The 19,201-nt window shown below is 44.5% G+C and overlaps 1 protein-coding gene across 1 annotated transcript in view; it reads right to left on the reverse strand.

The window, feature by feature from the left end:
- Positions 1 to 19,201, reverse strand: part of LOC126987542 (uncharacterized) — a 139,815-nt gene that overhangs the window by 119,841 nt on the left and 773 nt on the right. The gene's annotated exons all lie outside the window — the stretch shown is intronic.

Raw genomic sequence — 19,201 nt, forward strand, 5'->3', positions numbered from 1 at the left:
ATATTCTAATCTTATCTACATTTGTTTATCTTCTATTTTAATGCGAAAATAAATAAATGTATGTCTTCTAAATTCCCTAAGCTTGGAGTCAATAGTAGTCATATTCTAATCTTATCTACATTTGTTTATCTTCTATTTTAATGCGAAAAAAATAAATGAATGTCTTCTAAATTCCCTAAGCTTGGAGTCAATAATTTTAGACGAACCCATGAAGGCGTGTTAGGCTATTATCATGGTTAAATTACGGCACTCCGATGTGTATTTGCTAATGTTCTAATATAATTCCAAAATAAAATGCGTGCAGCCTGGCTTCCCTTTGAATAACAGCATGAAGCAGCGACTATTGGAATGCTAGGCTATATTGGTTAGTTAAATTAGTATTATAATGTTATTTTTTATTAGGCTATTTGCTAGTACTCTGAGAATAAATATTAATGTATGTAGCCAAGCCCCATTCTCTTCATTACTGTTAAATAATTACAATATTATTTACATTGGGTTATTTTTCTGATAGCCTAATAATAAGAATAAATATTAATCTTCGTTACCGTTGAATAATTACAATCTTTTTTGCATTTAGTTACCTTTTAATATCAAGAAGATAAAAATTAATGAATGTAATAGGTAAGATTAGGCCACTTCAATTCTCTTTATTACGCTTAAACCATCGCAGTTATTGCATTGAGATCCCTTCTACTGTGATTTACATAAGAACAGCAACAATAAGAAGCTGATTTTTTTTTTTTTTTTTGCCCGTTAGATTGGATAACGTATAACATTTCACATCGTCAAATCTGCCTTCTCTAGCCCTTCCTTCAACCTTTTCGTCTTTGTTACCGTTTGAAGACCATACAATGTTCAACCTACAGCAACCTCATCATTCTTCTGCTTGCTAGATTGGACAACATATAATATCTCACATCGCCAACTTTGCCTCCTCAAGCCCTTCCTTCTGTCTGTCTTACCGTTTCCAGGCTATGCAATGTTCAATCTATAGGACCGTCTTCTTGCTTTCTATTGATTGGACAACGTATAACATCTCAGCATCATCAACTCTGCCACCTTCAGCCCTTCCTCTAGCCTGTTCATCAGAGTCAGCGTCTCCAGACCATATTTCAATGCTCAACTTATAGAAACCTAGATTAAACAACATATAGGGCCAGTTTCACAGTTCCCCATGATGGGTTAGTAAGCTCCCAAACCAATACCAGAGCCTTCGAAATTTCCTTGTATAGTGTCTGGTGTTTATATTTATGTTCACAAATTTGATGAAAGTATACAGGAAAAGTCTTGTGTATTTAGTGTGGCATCGAAGGCCTCACCATTTTGGATTGTATGGGATTCTATAGTTTGGTTCGGGCTGTTACGAAGACACTGTGTTGGACTGTGAAATCGGCTCGTAGACACAAACACACTCTCGTAAACCACACACACACACACACACACACACACACACACACACACACAATACATATAGCCTCGACTGCAGCTAATCGTGTTCGCGGAATTGTGTAATATATGACGCGAATTATTATTAGTGGTGGTGGTCGGGGTGGGTGAATCCGGTCAAGGCAGAACACACACATAACCATATCGGCGCCGCGCGTTTCCTGGTACAACCGAGGAAAATTAATGTGCTAAGCCGTTGTTTTGCTGGGAGAGAAAGCGAGAGGGTGATCGCTTCATTCTGACCCCGAAAGATACGCGAAAAGAAAGGGGTAGGAAAAAAGGACAAAAAAGAAGAAGAAGAAGAAGAAGAAGAAGAAAGAAAGAAAGAAAGGGTAAAGAAGAAGGGGTACACGAAATAAAGGAGTACACAAAACAGAAAGAAATGGTAAGAAAGAAGAAGTACGCGAGAAGAAGGGAAAGAAAGGAATTAAGAGGGTAGGGGCAAGAGAGAGAGAGAGAGAGAGAGAGAGAGAGCAGAGTCGCGGGCTTAAAAGCTGTGAAGCGGTGCCCAGCGGTCTGTGGCGGCGGCGGCAGAATAGACACCGGATTTGGGCTGTCAGGCGCACGGAACAGAGGCTTCGCTGCGGCACACCCAACAGCTCACGGCGGGGCGGGGGGGAGGGGAAGGGCAGGCCATGACGCATATTCCTGAGCGTAGTAGAGGCGAGTAGAAGACACTGAGAAATTCCAGTCAATTGCTGTTTACGCTTGACGGTGACGCTACCTGAGGTGTTTGGAGATACACACACACACACACACACACACCTATATTGCCTCATAGCAGCAGTATTGGCCGTCGGACGAAGGCGTGACCTCTGTCCCGCCTCGTCCGACCCTGTCCTCGCACCAGCCGTGAGTTGTCGGCCAAACACACGCGGACCGTTGCGCCGACACTCACGCGAACAAGTCCCGCGACGCGAGTAAACGAATGATGGTTCACATAAACTGCCGGAAGATAATGATGACTCCATTACGGCCATGGAGCCCCGGTACACACACGTAACCTGACGCATGCAAGAGGAGCTCGCCAGAATGCTGCTGTTCTTCACGGTGCAGATGACGGCCCGGGGCGAGACAGCAGTAATACAACACCCCCGCAACGCACTGCCCCGGGAACACAGGAAACAGAGCAAAGAAGGGAAAGACACTGATCAAATGAAGTTCCGAAGGTGCTGAAGTTTTTTTTAAAGTGTTTAGTTCTTAATTATCTTCTTGCTTTTCTGTTTAAAGAGTTTGTCACGGAAAGGAGGAATTGTATGAGAAGTCAGATTATACTAAGGTTTGGAAATGAACGGGATGAAGGTATGATGATAGTGAGTACTCTTGCAGTGGGAAGTTGGACAGCACAGAGATGAACTTGAAGAAAGCCGAGTGGTGCGAGACCTTGAGAGGGGTGGAGGCCTACAGTTACCAAGTTCATAAGAGGAATTAACATGAAAATACAAATAAAGCATAGCAGAGGAAGCACCAATGAGGCGGATTTTGAGAGATTGAAGACAGTCAGGTTGAGGACAGAAGAACCTTATGAAACAATCGACAAGGAGACAAGGCGACTAAAAGAGGTCATCTGGACTATACACGGCAGCTCCTGAGACATATAGCCATTAACCGCTGGTCTTTCCCGGGTCAAGAGTATATAGCTAACCTACACATTTCAAACTCCCAGTCATAATCTGCACTAAGTACCTGGCCGCTAAGCTTGTTCCCTGCACCCCTTCGCTCCGGTACGGCGATTATGGGCAACATGCCGGGAGTGGTGACGGAAACAATGAATAAATTACTGCCGGGTGTGTATGGGGGAAATTACTGTTTACACTCATCCTCTGCCCCGAGTGTTGTGCGGGATGAACGGGGAAAAGATTTAGATAGAGGGGGAATGTTTCATCTCCCGACCATTGCACATTCGCTGTATAGTTAGAGAGATACAGAGAGAGAGAGAGAGAGAGAGAGAGAGAGAGAGAGAGAGAGAGAGAGAGAGAGAGAGAGACACACAAACGGTGTGAGAAAAAATGTATGGAAAGAAAGGTAGATAGATAGATATAAAGAAAGACAAAGAAAGAAAGGAAGAGAAACAAAGAAAGATACAGATAGACAGATAGACAGATAGACAGATATATAGATAGAGAGAGAGAGAGAGATAGAAAGACAAAGAAAGAGAGGTAGAGAGACAGATAGATAGATAGATAGATAGAGAGAGAGAGAGAGAGAGAGAGAGAGATAGAAAGACAATGAAAGAAAGGTAGAGAGACAGATAGATAGATAGATTGATAGATACCCGATATATATACACGGACATTTAAATTCTCTCAACCCTCTGTCTCCTACACTCTACGGTCTACACGCATGTCCATTGCGTAACTCCCTTAACCAGATACGCTCAGAACCTAGATAAAAGAAAACAGATATTAGAAAACGGGAATTAATGGAAAACTAAAAGCCTAGAAAACAAACAGCTGGTCCTCTTTACATAAATTTGATAGCACATATTGTTATCCACGGGCAAACACACACACACACACACACACACACACACACACACACACACACACACACACACACACATATTATTTTGTATGCATGATTGAGAGCATACATTGACTATATACAAATCATCAATACAAAACAATACGAATATGTTTGGGAAGATAAACTCTGGGTGGTGATGGCGGTGGTGGTGATGGGGGCGGTGGTGGTGGTGTATGGAGTGGTCGAGTGAGCTAACAGGATTATGATGAAGTTGGATTATACGAGTGTGTTTGAGAGAGAGAGAGAGAGAGAGAGAGAGAGAGAGAGACATGGATAGACAGACGGAGAGGAAGATTAAAAAGAAAGAGAAAAAGATAAATAGATACACACACACACACACACACACACACACACACACACACACACACACACACACACACACACACACTTGGGCAAAAAAAATAATGAAATAGAAGAAAATAAAAAGCGTTGAAAAGATTAGTAAAAAGTTCCTAAGCTAATAAACTTTCATTAAGTACGCCGACCAGTTTTTATTCCATGTCTTTTTTATTTAGTCTTGCCGCCCAAAAAAAGAAAAGCCTTCACACTCGACAGGACGCGAGATGGACGGAAATAAACGACTGAAAGAAAGGAGAAAAGAGAGGAGGAGGAGGAGGAGGAGGAGGAGGAGGAGGGAGAAGAAGAAGAAGAAGAAGAAGAAGAAGAAGAAGAAGAAGAAGAAGAAGAAGAAGAAGAAGAAGAAGAAGCAGTGAGGGTTAAGAATCGCTTGTGGTCCCTATTTCACCCTCAGACAATATTAGGAAGTAAAAAGTTATAGACCGCCTCTAACGTAAACTAATACATGACACAGCCTCTATTTTTTTTACGCCTACGCCCATAACACCGGTAGGCTTGCATGAGGGACCTGGATGGTGTTCGGCCCCAGCTCGTCATGGCGCAGGCAAGTGTTTATAGTGGCGTCATCTTCTCTTGGCTCATGCTGCCCCCCGGAACTCGTTCTTGATTCACTTGGACAGTTTCCTCTAGAGTCCGGGTTGATGGGTGGTCTTCAGGACAGCATGTGGGTAGTTTTAAGCCACTCGGCGGTGACTGAAAAATCTGAGGTGGTAGCGTGGGGATTCTAACTCGCGTCATCCATCACGCGGTTGTAATTACACTAACTTTCCTTCAACCCTTGCCTGTTCCCTGATCCACGATGCCCGGATTAACAAAGACAAACAAACTAAGAAAGATAAAAAGGATAGATCGCCTTCCACGTAAACAGATAGGAACCCCAACCCTTATAGACTACTGCCAACCGCCAACCTCTGTCCGTTCCTTACTCCACGATGCTCAGATTAATAAATAAAAAAGCTCAAAAGAAGTGATAGATTGCCCTCTACGTAAACAAGTATAAACCCCAACCCTTATAGACTACTGCCCCTAACTCCTCGCCAACCTTTGTCTGTTCCTTACTCCACGATGCTCGGATTAATAAATAAAAAGCAAGATAGAAGTGATAGATTGCCCTCTACGTAAACAAGTATAAACCCCAACCCTTATAGACTACTGCCCCTAACTCTTCGCCAACCTCTGTCTGTTCCTTACTCCACGATGCTCGGATTGATAAAACAACTAAAACAAGAAAGAAGCGATAGATTGCCCTCTACGTAAACAAACACTTAGTAACACAATCCTAATGGACTGCTAACACTAACCAGTCCCTTACTCCACCAGGGCAGCACGTCCTGATGACCGCCTATCAACCCAGATAAAGGATGAGCTCCGGCATGAGGCAAACAAGATGGTACTACTATAAAACACTTGCCTGCGCCACTGACGGGCTGGGAGCCTGGCCCCATCAGAAAGCCTGCCGGTGCCACAGGCCGAAGGTAAAACAAGTGTTATTAGCACAAAAACTGTGCTAGATCGGCGTCGCATGACCCTCCAACACCCCCCAACAATTTATATTATGTAACTAGGGGTCTAAAATGAAAAATGCTGAAAAGTAAAGATGGCGCCACTATAAACACTTGCCTGCGCCACAACGGGCTGGGGCCGACCATCAGGCCCTACTATGAAGGCCTACCGGCGCCACAGGCCAAGACGTAAAAAAATAATAATAATAACAATGCCATGTTGTAGGGTTCATCAGGGCTAACAAATGTTATTATACAATGTCATGTCTACAACGCATGGGTAAGCCAGGAAAACAACTTGAAGAGAACAACAACAAAATGGACAATCTGTTCGATAAAAAAAGTAGTGGTAGTACCAGCGGTGGGCAATGTCTGCGAGTACGCCAGGCAGGCAACGCTGGACACAAAGGCGTGACGCACAATACCACCCCCTCCCCTCTCCCTCCCTCTCTCGCGTGTAGTCTTCATAAACATTGTGTCTTACGCAGAAACAGGCCGCGCTTTTTTCCTTTTATATCCCTCTTATTCTCACACTCTCTTTTCTTCCTTGCTCTTTTTTGTAGCTTGTGTTTTAGCCTCTCTCATCTTCGTTCCGCTAGCTAAGGAGAAGGAGGAGGAGGAGGAGGAGGAGGCGGGGGGAGAAAGAAGAGGAGGAGGAGAAGAGTGCAGAGATAATTTAAACACACACACACACACACACACACACACACACACACACCACAAAGGGCTCCAGGCCAGGCTCACAGCACACTCGAGGGTGGAGGAACACACACAAAAAAAATTCAATACTAAAGCAACGTTACCAGGGAGAGCAAGAAGAGCATGTGGTTCATACCCTGAGGAACTGGACACAGGGATGCTGGATAACGTACTACCCTAGCAAAGGCGTTCTGTACAGCGTCCCGAAAAGCAGCGATAAGGTAGTTTCAGGAGACGGTAAAATGGTACCCTCGGAAGACCAGTGAAGATAAATGTTTAAATGTATATCAATAAGAATATAGCTTGGTGTTTTCCTGCACGCCGTAGAAATCTGTTAACTAGCAAAGGCGTTCAATATACCATCCCGGAAAGCAATATTAAGGTCATTTCAGAAGACAGTAACAAGGTATCCTGAGAAGACTATTGAAGATATATGTTTAAATGTATATCAATTAGAATATCGTCCGGCATTTTCCTATTTTCCTGCAAGCTGTAGAAATCTGTAAACTAGTGGAGTCATATATACGAGCAGTTACCTCAGTGAGATTTCCGTTTCTGCCCCAAAAATGATGTTCAGCTCCGGCCGCCCCTCAGTGCTTGCATAATATCATTTCACGGAGCCTCGCCTAATGCCATGACGAAAACTCTTCCACGGCACACCACCCTATGGCTTATGCAGTATGGTGTGAGGATTCATTTAATACTGGAAATCATTGTGTTGTGTCGTTGCTCTCCCACACATAACAATATCTTTCCCGTGGAGTTCTGGTTGAGTCTCCGTGAAAATGCGTGTTGCTCCGCGGTGTTACGGTATCAGAGCCAGTCTTAATCATTGTGTTGCTGTTCTCCCACACATAACAATATCTTTCCCGTGGAGTTCTGGTTGAGTCTCCGTGAAAATGCGTGTTGCTCCGCGGTGTTGAGGTATCAGGGCCAGTCTTAATCATTGTGTTGCTGTTCTTCCACACATAACAATATCTTTTCCGTGGAGTTCTGGTTGAGTCTCCGTGAAAAAGCGTGTTGCTCCGAGGTGTTAGGGTATAGGGCCAGTCTTAATCATTGTGTTGCTGTTCTCCCACACATAACAGTATCTTTTCCGTGGAGTTCTGGTTGAGTCTCCGTGAAAAAGCGTGTTGCTCCGCGGTGTTAGGGTATAGGGCCAGTCTTAATCATTGTGTTGCTGTTCTCCCACACATAACAATATCTTTTCCGGGGAGTTCTGGTTGAGTCTCCGTGATAATGCGTGTTGCTCCGAGGTGTTAGGGTATAGGGCCAGTCTTAATCATTGTGTTGCTGTTCTCCCACACATAACAAAATCTTTTCCGTGGAGTTCTGGTTGAGTCTCCGTGAAAATGGGTATTGCTCCGCGGTGTTAGGGTATAGGGCCAGTCTTAATCATTGTGTTGCTGTTCTCCCACACATAACAATATCTTTCCCGGGGAGTTCTGGTTGAGTCTCCGTGAAAAAGCGTGTTGCTCCGAGGTGTTAGGGTATAGGGCCAGTCTTAATCATTGTGTTGCTGTTCTCCCACACATAACAAAATCTTTTCCGTGGAGTTCTGGTTGAGTCTCCGTGAAAAAGCGTGTTGCTCCGCGGTGTTAGGGTATAGGGCCAGTCTTAATCATTGTGTTGCTGTTCTCCCACACATAACAAAATCTTTTCCGGGGAGTTCTGGTTGAGTCTCCGTGATAATGCGTGTTGCTCCGCGGTGTTGAGGTATCAGGGCCAGTCTTAATCATTGTGTTGCTGTTCTCCCACACATAACAGTATCTTTCCCGGGGAGTTCTGGTTGAGTCTCCGTGAAAAAGCGTGTTGCTCCGCGGTGTTACGGTATCAGAGCCAGTCTTAATCATTGTGTTGCTGTTCTCCCACACATAACAAAATCTTTTCCGGGGAGTTCTGGTTGAGTCTCCGTGAAAAGGGGTATTGCTCCGCGGTGTAAGGGAATAAGGGCCAGTCTTAGGGCCGCTTTCAGAGTCGTTACCAATGGCGGCAATCGATGCTATAGTTTTCCACGTGAAACTGGCCGATGGGGTAGTGGCGGCTGCAGAGGAAACGAGAGGTGTTGAGAGTGTGTGGTAAGGTGCGGGACTAGGCTAACCCCGCAGCCGTCACTACCCCATCGGCCAGTTTGACGTGGGAATTCTATAGCGGCAATAACAGCCATTGGTAACTATCAAAACAAACAAAGTGACAGTGAAAACGGCCCTTACAGTCCAATACAGGAAGTTCGTAAGCTCCCTAACCAAACACAAAATACGGCGGAATTCCTTGTAGCTCTCGTGTTTGGCGTTGATATAAAAAGCAGGGAATTTTCGAAAACCACACCGGAAATTTCTTTATTAGTATCTGGTAGAAATAACGGATCATTGTGGTGGATATGGATTGATTTGGGCGCTTACAACAATGACCGGAGTGGACTGTCGAACTGCCATTAACCTGGTAGCTGCGGGGATCATGTTTCTTAATGGTCCCTCTAAGCGAGAAAAATGAGAAAAATCACCACTCACGCAAACCATTTCATAATATATATCAACGCATTTGTGATCAGTTTATGTATCATCTAATTTTGGGGGGTTTATACCATCGGAAAAATTGGACCCGTCGCTACTACACGGTAAAGCCACAAATTTGGCCCGTCGCTGCTACATGGTAAAGCCACAAATTTGGCCCGTCGCTGCTACACGGTAAAGCCACAAATTTGGCCCGTCGCTGCTACACGGTAAAGCCACAAATTTGGCCCGTCGCTGCTACACGGTAAAGCCACAAATTTGGCCCGTCGCTGATACACGGTAAAGCCACAAATTTGGCCCGTCGCTGCTATACGGTAAAACAGCCAAATTTGGCCAGTCGCTGCTACACGGTAAAGCCACAAATTTGGCCCGTCGCTGCTACACGGTAAAGCCACAAATTTGGCCCGTCGCTGCTACACGGTAAAGCCACAAATTTGGCCCGTCGCTGCTACACGGTAAAGCCACAAATTTGGCCCGTCGCTGCTACACGGTAAAGCCACAAATTTGGCCCGTCGCTGCTACACGGTAAAGCCACAAATTTGGCCCGTCGCTAGTACACGGTAAAGCCACACCGTCGTTGGTACCGGGTTAAAGTCCCTTCCTTCCCGCCCCTCTGCACCAGCTCGATTCCCTTACATAGGCCTAACATTCCTACATAGGCCCGCATTCTCACATCCTTTCCTCTCTCACAACACTTATCTCCCAAGAAGACAATGGAGTTTAGTCATAAGTGCTTTTTCACGTTCATGGTAGCCACAGAAACCTTGTCAAACCATCACTAGGCACATGAAACTGCCCATGACAATATCCACAACTTCTACGAAAGCCTTATGCGATGTGGGTGTGTGAGCCCTGAAGTGCTTGAGAGTATTGGTTATAATGTTCCTCTGTGGTATAGTGAGACGCAGCAATGGCCGAGGAGGAGCGAGAGTGCCGTGACAGTGTTCTTTATGCAATGTGAGCGACCTCCTGACCCTGCACTCAAGTCGCCTAAGCCTTCCTTCACGTCAACTATCTTCTGAATATCAACAACCCAGGGCATAACTAGAGTGTTTATAGAAGTATCGAGTAGCCAAAATCATACTACACATCAACTTTGCACTATACATAAACACCCAACGCCGAGACATAATAAGGACAAAGAGCAAAGGAAGCGTAACGAGAGTGTTTATAGAAGTATCGAGTCACCAAAATCATACTACACATCAACTTTGCACTAAACATAAACACCCAACGCCGCGACAAAATATGAACAGAAAGACCAGAAAAAGCATAACTAGAGGGTTCACAGAAGTATCGAGTCGCCTAAAAATTCCTTCACGTCCACTTAATAACCCACGACACTTCAAAATAAGGACAGAGGGCAAAGAAAACATACCTAGAGTGTTCATAAGCTTATCGACCCGCCTAAATCTGCCTTCACGTCCACTTAATAACCCACGACACTTCAAAATAAGGACAGCGAGCAAAGAAAACATAACTAGAGTGTTTATAAGCTTATCGAGTCGTCTAAATCTGCCTTCACGTCCACTTAATAACCCACGACACTTCAACATTAGGACAGAAATACCAAAAAAAAACATAACTAGAGGGTTCACAGAAGTATTGAGTCACCTAAATCTGCCTTCACGTCCACTTCATAACCCACGACACTTCAACATTAGGACAGCGAGCAAAGAAAACATAACTAGAGTGTTTATAAGCTTATCGAGTCGCCTAAACCGTCCTGCAAGTCCACTTCATAACCCACGACACTTCAGCATTAGGACAGAAATACCAAAAAAAAACATAACAAGAGGGTTCACAGAAGTATTGAGTCACCTAAATCTGCCTTCACGTCCACATAATAACCCACGACACTTCAAAATAAGGACAGAGGGCTAAGAAAACATAACTAGAGTGTTTATAAGCTTATCGAGTCGTCTAAATCTGCCTTCACGTCCACTTAATAACCCAAGACACTTCAACATTAGGACAGAGAGCAAAGAAAACATAACTAGAGTGTTCATAAGCTTATCGAGTCGTCTAAATCTGCCTTCACGTCCACTTCATAACCCACGACACTTCAAAATAAGGACAGAGGGCTAAGAAAACATAACTAGAGTGTTTATAAGCTTATCGAGTCGCCTAAACCGTCCTGCAAGTCCACTTCATAACCCACGACACTTCAAAATTAGGACAAAGAGCAAAGAAAACATAACTAGAGTGTTCATAAGCTTATCGAGTCGCCTAAATCTCCCTTCACGTTAACTTTGCACTAAACAATAACATCCCCACACCGAGACAAAATAAGGACAGAGAGCAAAGAAAACATAACTAGAGTGTTTATAAGCTTATCGAGTCGTCTAAATCCGCCTTCATATCCACTTTGCTCTGAATATCAACAATCTACGCCGCGAGAAACTATAAACATAAGGAGGAAAGGAATTATAACTAGTGTGTGCCAACAAGCGTGTCCGTGATTCTGTGTCCCGCTTTGTTTCCTGAATCACTGGACGCGGGACACTCGGGCCGTGAAAACAGGCAGGAGCTACGGAAAGGCGGGCAAAATTGCAACATGTGCGTGTGTGTGTGTGTGTGTGTGTGTGTGTGTGTGTGTGTGTGTGTGTGTGTGTGTGTGTTCCTCATTAGCATACGTGTTGATTGTTCGGCAATGACACACACACACACACACACACACACACACACACACACACACACACACAGGTAAGTAGATAGATAGATAGATAGATAGATAGATAGATAGAGAGAGAGAGAGAGAGAGAGAGAGAGAGAGAAGGGGGAGGGGGTCTTAGGGTTCTCAATTACCTAATCACTTCGCTTATTATCAGATTGCTTACACTCTCTCTCTCTCTCTCTCTCTCTCTCTCTCTCTCTCTCTCTCTCTCTCTCTTGAGGAGGAGAGAGAGAGAGAGAGAGAGAGAGAGAGAGAGAGAGAGAGAGAGAGAGAGAGAGAGAGAGAGAGAGAGAGAGAGAGAGAGAGAGAGAGAGAGAGAGAGAGAGAGAGAGAGAGAGAGAGAGAAAGGAGAGGAGGAGGAGGAGGAGGAGGAGGAGGAATGAATCTGAGGCGGACAATTTGCATGTGGAGTAACGCGCCTTGTCTTTCTTTTCTTCTCCTGTTTGTCTTTTTTTCTCTCTTTCTTTTTTTTTCTTTCTAATTTGTCTGATGGCGTTCTCTTACTTTCTCACATTCTCTTTTTTTTCTCCTTTTGCGTTTCTTTATTTTCTTATTTTCTAACATTTTTATTTTTATTTATTTATTTCTTATTCTTTTTTTGGTCGATTGCTTTTATTTTACTTCCATATATTTTTTCTCTTTTTTCTTTTCCTGTATTTTTTCATAACTTTCTTCTTTTCTCACGCTCGACACCGTTTTCATTCTTTCTTTCTTTCTTTCTTCGCCTTATTCATTTTTCCTTACGTTCTAATGGCGATTAATAACGTTTTAGACGTCTACGCAAACTTTTCAAGAGTTTCCCGGAGACTATATGTACGTAGCTATTCTGCATCATACCAAGACAAGTGTCAAAATTTACTTCAACAACATAAAGTCTTGGTAAATCTCCTGCCATATTTAGCACCAGAAGACAAACTAGTAGGAGTTTTTTCTATCAAGATTTCCACAACATTGCCGCCAACTCACCCATGCCTACGAGACAAACTTTGGGCCATATCATTAAACATTTTGTCGCCCATACACACAAATTTGACATGGCTTTCGTAGGAGTTGTGAGGTTTTCCAGGGGTAGTTTTTTTACCCTGGTAGGAGTTTGACAAGGCTTCTGTGCTAACAACTTAAAAACACTCATGAGAATGCTGTTTACCTCTCTTCTGGCCCGTATAAGTAACTGATGTGAGAGTTGGTAGCGTCTAAAACTGTGTTACGGGCGGAGCGTTGCCGAGGCAGTGACGCGGAAAACTCTACGGACGCAGCCAGCCACGTTTACATTACTCGACGGCTCCCATGATGGACAATGCAAACATTCATTATATATTCCCCCCAAGGAACTGTTTATTCTGCATCACTACGTTGGTCATATGTTATCAGGATGAGTAATTACCATGAAAATCATTCTCCGTATCGCAATGAGCTCTTTATATTTTTCCATTGCAGCCACTCATTCCCTCCACGCTCCTCCGCTCCTCTGGTTCTACCTCTACATCACATAATTTCCGTGAGTTCTTGAATAGTTACAGAATTAGAGGAGAATAAAAGGTCCTAGTGACGTCACCCCTTATAACTTGAGACAGAGGGAAGCCAGATTGCTGCACTTGCTCGAAAAAGATTATAATGTGCTTTCCTTTTTCTTATACAGCAAGGGAGGCAGTTCAAAGGAAGAAAAGAAAAAACGCAAAAAAGCCCGCTAGACTCTGCTCCAGTAAGAGAAGAAACAATGAGAGGCCAGAAGAGAGGTCAGTTTCGGATGGAGATGTGTCTTGAAACTCTCTCCTATAAAACAATAAGAGAAGAAACAATGAGAGGCCGGAAGAGAGGTCAGATCTTGATGGAGAGGTGTCTTGAAACTCTCCCCTATAAAACAGTAAGAGAAGAAACAATGAGAGGCCAGAAGAGAGGTCAGATTTTGATGGAGAGGTGTCTTGAAACTCTCCTCTATAAAACAGTAAGAGAAGAAACAGTGAGAGGCCAGAAGAGAGGTCAGTTTCGAATGGAGATGTGTCATGAAACTCTCCCCTATAAAAAGAATATAGATAAAAAATATACTTAACATGAAAACACAACGTGAAAATCTAATCAAGTATATCTTACGAGGGATCAAGTTCCTATTTTTAGAGAACAAAAGCGAGTCCAAACCGCTGCTCTTGCACTCTTATGTTGCTCGCCTAACCATTGTCTTTTGAAGGGACAGAATATATGAGGTCGTAAGCCTGAATCAATCCTACGAGAGACTTATTCCTCGACCCTCAGGCCAAGGGAAGCCAACCTGCCGCTCCTGCACGCGTGTGGCCTGCTCGTCTTGCATCCTCCTTGGAAAAATAAATACAAGTGAATGAACCGGAATATATCTTTGTGAATGACGAGGCTCCTATTATAGAGGGTTCAGGAAGCCAAACTGTTACTCCCGAACTTGTGTGTTAATTTTCCCTCGAGATAAAAATAGAGTTCATGGTGAAATATAAACTTTTGGCCAACCTCCAAAACTCTATTAGACTATGCTTAGGATTTAGACGGCAGGACACCGACTCCCCAACTACTACGCTTATGTGTTACTTGATTTCCTCTCCAGATAAAAATACAGAGTCCATGGAGGGAAGTAAACCGTTGACCAACCTCTGACATTCTGATACACCAAAATATATCTTTATGAATGACCACACTCCTTTCATATGGGATTTAGGAAGCCAAACTGCTACTCCCAAACTTGTATGTTACTTGATTTCCTCTCCAGATAAAAATACAGAGTCCATGGAGGGAAGTAAACCGCTGACCAACCTCTGACATTCTGATACACCAAAATATATCTTTAAGAATGACCACACTCCTTTCATATGGGATTTAGGAAGCCAAACTGTTACTCCCGAACTTGTATGTTACTTGATTTCCTCTCCAGATAAAAATACAGTCCGTGGAGAAATATAAACAGTTGTCCAGACTCCCAAAATCTATTAGGCCAAAATATGTCCTTATAAACGCCTAGACTCCTATATGGGATTGCAGGACACCGATCCCCAACTACTACGCTTATATGTTACTTGATTTCCTCTCCAGATAAAAATACAGAGTCCATGAAGGGAAGTAAACCGTTGACCAACCTCTGACATTCTGATACACCAAAATATATCTTTATGAATGACCAGACTCCTTTCATATGGGACTTAGCACTTGTATGTACTTGATTTCCTCTCCAGATAAAAATACAGAGTCCATGGAGGAAAAAACTGTTGTCCAACCTCCCACAATCTGATACACCAAAATATATCTTTATGAATGACCAGACTCCTTTCATATGGGATTTAGGAAGCCAAACTGCTAATCCTGCACTTGTATGTTACGTGATTTCCTCTAGAGATAAAAATCCAGACTCCATGGAGAGAAAATAAAGAAACTGTTGACGAGCTTTTCACAATCTGATACTAAAAATAAGAATATAATATCACAAAGTAGTCTACAGAGAGCTAGTCAGACTACTCCTAAACTTGTATGTTACTTGATTTCCTCTCGAGATAAAACTATAAAATTCATGAAAAATTAAAGAAACTATTGATCAGCCTCCCACAACCTGATCCTAAACCCAATAACATAACATCACAAAGTAGTCTGCAGAAGGCTATTCGGACTAATCCTGCACTTGTATATTACTTGATTTCCTCTCCAGATAAAAATACAAAATTCATGAAAAATTAAAGAAACTATTGATCAGCTTCCCTCAACCTGATCCTAAACCCAATAACATAACATCACAAAGTAGTCTGCAGAGAGCTAGTCAGACTACTCCTGCACTTGTATATTACTTGATTTCCTCTCCAGATAAACATTCAGAGTCCACGAAGGAGAATTAAAGAAACTATTGATCAGCCTCCCACAACCTGCTCCTAACCCTAAGAGCATAACATCACAAAGTAGTCTGCAGAGAGCTAGTCAGACTACTCCTGATCTTGTATATTACTTGATTTCCTCTCGAGATAAACATTCAGAGTCCATGAAGGAAAATTAAAGAAACTATTGATCAGCTTCCCACAACCTGATCCTAACCCTAAGAGCATAATAGCCCAAAATGGTCTATAAAAGGATAGTTGGACCACGTAACACTACCTAACACCACCTCTATCATCTACCTTCTCCCTACCTATCCTCTCTACCCATGAGCCTATCTAACGCTTCCTCGAGTGCATCAGGACACCTCTCCTCCCGAAATTGACCTCTCTTTTTGGACACTCCCTTGACTTCTATTCAGGAGCAGTAAGTAGCGGGCTTTTTTTATATATTTTTCTTTACGCCCTTGAACTGTCTCCTTAGCTGTAAAAAAAATCTATCTACCGTATTGGCACTCACCACTAAACTGCCGACTGCCAAGCCCGTTCCACTCATCCACCACTCTGTTAGTTTTAAATGTCTTGCCCATGTCTCTTGAATTTGAATGTATCTAACTTAAACTCTTTACTATGTGTCCTACCCAGCTGTCTTACTATCAGAATCTTATATATCTTTTTATCTTCCTTCCCTCCCCTTTCAATTCTTTCCTTAATTTCTTCGCCTTTCCATCCTCCCTTCCTTTCTTACTCCGCCATTCTACTCCCTCTTCATCCTTCTTTCTTTCGGCATTCCATATTCCTCATCCTTCCATTCCTTCCTTCCTTCTTTCCCATTTCGTCTTCCCCATCTTCATCTCCTCCGCCCTTCGTCTTCTTCCATTCCAGTCTCCTTCGCTAAAGTTCTTCATCTATTTGTAAGCTTCAGTCAGGCCTCCACGCACCCTTCACCTCCGTTTTGTTGTCTTGTTTACATTCTCCTCGAAATATAAATGAGGAGAAAAAGAGATGAGAAAAGAAAAAAATACGAGGGATAAACTTTTCTTAAGCTTATACGAAAGGGAACCAGATTACTAAGTCTCTCTCTCTCTCTCTCTCTCTCTCTCTAATTCCGTCTATTTCTACCTCTCTTTGTCTCTGTCAATACGCCGCGTCTGAGGGAAGCCCGCCTGGTGCTGGACAAGGCGGCTCTCTATTCTTACGGTCTGACCGGGAAGCCACGACGCTCATGATTGGAGTCCTCGGCATACGTAGAGAAAGACCCAATCACTCAGAGGCTCGCCCGCAGTAACTTGTCAAAAGATCGAGATACGAGTGGGAAGAAAAGAAGTATAGAGGTGTCGGAGGTGGTGGTGGAGGGGAAGGCTGTGTGTGTGTGGGGGGGGGGGGGGTAGGGGATTGAGAGAGAGGGCTTCTGGACCAATTTAGTGTACGGTGACTATTTCATATAAGTGCCTCACTCTCAGCCTGTCAGACAACTCTCCTCTCATAGTCAAGAAACTCCTCGGGTGTGGATGGTTGTGGAAGGGGGTGGCTTGTGTGGGTGGGAGTGAGTGGGCGAGAGTGGTGATGGTGGACGGTGTGGATGTGGGTGGAGAGGGGTGCGTCTGTGTGTAGGTGTGGGTGTTTCTGTGAGGCGCCACGCTGGGCAGGACTAGACGGACAGTGAGCACGCGCGGCGAGTCGCTGGGCAGCAAGTTCACTCTGGCCTCACACTCCGGGGAGCAGCGCACGGCAAGCAACGCCTCGTGTGGAATGGAGTGCTTGTCATCTCCTTCGCACTAAAGACTGTGGGGAAGATTGCAGCAGTGCGCGTATGGCCTGGCAGTGCGACGAGTGATGGAAGGGAAGGTGTTTGGTTCGGTTCTGGCTCCTGTGCGGGGAGACTCAGAATTTTACGAACTCCTTGTGATGGACATGGCTCTGGAGGGCGAGACTGTACGATGGCCTCTCACTCAGCGCATTAAAGAGTGCATAGCATTAGACGCCTAAAGGACTCGGGTGACTGTATTCAGCTTGGGAGTGGAGGCGGCCGTGACTTGCCCACGAAATAAATAAAAGCAAGCAAACGCAAAATTAAACTAAGAATATTATTGTTCTTGACATCAAAGAAAACCATGGTAGGCATTGTCATTATTATAATACTCGGTGCACATGGACACAGAATACAAATGTGGTGTTTTAGATGTTTAGGTTCCAATAGTCAATTCAGCTGGAGGCCCATCGCTCGAAAGTCTGTCTTGCGAGCCTGGCCCCGGCGAGCAAATCCTGACAGCTCGAGAGGCCGTGACGCCACTTTTAGTCCCAAACCGTACTCGCCAATCAGTCCATCAGCCCCGCAGCCAGGCAGCCCACGCAGCACGTCAGGCCTCGCTTTGTGCAGCATTATGAGCCGGCCCGTCGGAGGCGCAGCAAGGCCCCATCTTTGTCCCTTCAATAAACGGTGACGAGCGTTGGCAAAAAGTCCCACCCGGCAGGCGCGCTTTGGTGCCTCTAATTGCTGCCGCTGCCCACCTGCCCGAGGCTTGCAGGGAGGGGGGGGGAGGGTTGCTGGGACGCTTGGTGTTGTTGATGTTATTGTTCTTAGAATTATCATTATTGGCAGTATTATTATATAGTAGTAGTAGTAGTAGTAGTAGTAGTAGTAGAAGTTGTAGTAGTAGTAGTAGTAGTAGTAGTAGTAGAAATACCAGTAGAAGAAACAGCAGTATCAGTAGTAATGTGATCGATGCGAATATAACACACACACAAAAACAAGAATAAAAAAACATATATACACGAGACAAACGCACCATCCCAATACATAAAATAAATGCATAGCCACCACGCACGGCTACTCCCAACCACTTCTACAACGCTCACACCTGAATCGATGAGCCTCGGCGGGAAGGCGTTACAAGTAAGGTCTGTTAAGATAAGACACATTACTAAGGACTAGCCATCCACGCCACGCCACCCCCACGTCACCACGGGGATAGAGAGGCTGCGAAGGGGGTAGGGGAGGGCGAGGGGGGAGAGCGTGTGAGTGCATTGGGAAGGGAGGTGGAGGCTGCGAAGGGGGTGGAGGGCGAGGGGAGAGAGCGTGTGAGTGCGCTGGGAAGGAAGGGAGAGTTAAAGGGAGGGGGAGAAGGGCGAGGGGGGGCGTGTGAGTGCGTTGGGAAGGGAGGTGGAGGCGGGGGGAGAGAGTGAGAGAGTGCGTTGGGGAGGAGAGGGAAAGAGGTGGGGAGAGGTGGAGACAGCGAGGAGGATTGAGGTGAGGGGAGTGGGTGTAGGAGTGCGTTGGGGAGGAAAGAGGAAAGTCGGGGTGAGGTGGAGGTGGGGAGAGCGTGTGAGTGCGTTAGGGAGAAACGGTAAGAGGTGGGGAGAGGTGGAGACAGCGAGGGGGTGAAGGGCGTGGGGAGAGTGTGTGAGAGTGCGTTGGGGAGGAAGGGAGTGAACTGGGGAGAGATGGACAGCTTTCTTGGGTCGCGAATAAGAAAACAAAGAAAAATATGGCCAGGAGGAAATGAAAAGGAAAAATAACAGTGGTAGGCCGGTAAAGTCTCGCCCTGCATTGCCTTAGTGTGTGTGTGTGTGTGTGTGTGTGTGTGTGTGTGTGTGTGTGTGTTGGCATTTATCTCTTGGATGTATTATTTTCTTATTTGGAGAGTATAAATTATCTTAAAA

This window comes from Eriocheir sinensis, chromosome 65, assembly GCF_024679095.1.
Source record: "Eriocheir sinensis breed Jianghai 21 chromosome 65, ASM2467909v1, whole genome shotgun sequence".
Taxonomy (NCBI): domain Eukaryota; kingdom Metazoa; phylum Arthropoda; class Malacostraca; order Decapoda; family Varunidae; genus Eriocheir; species Eriocheir sinensis.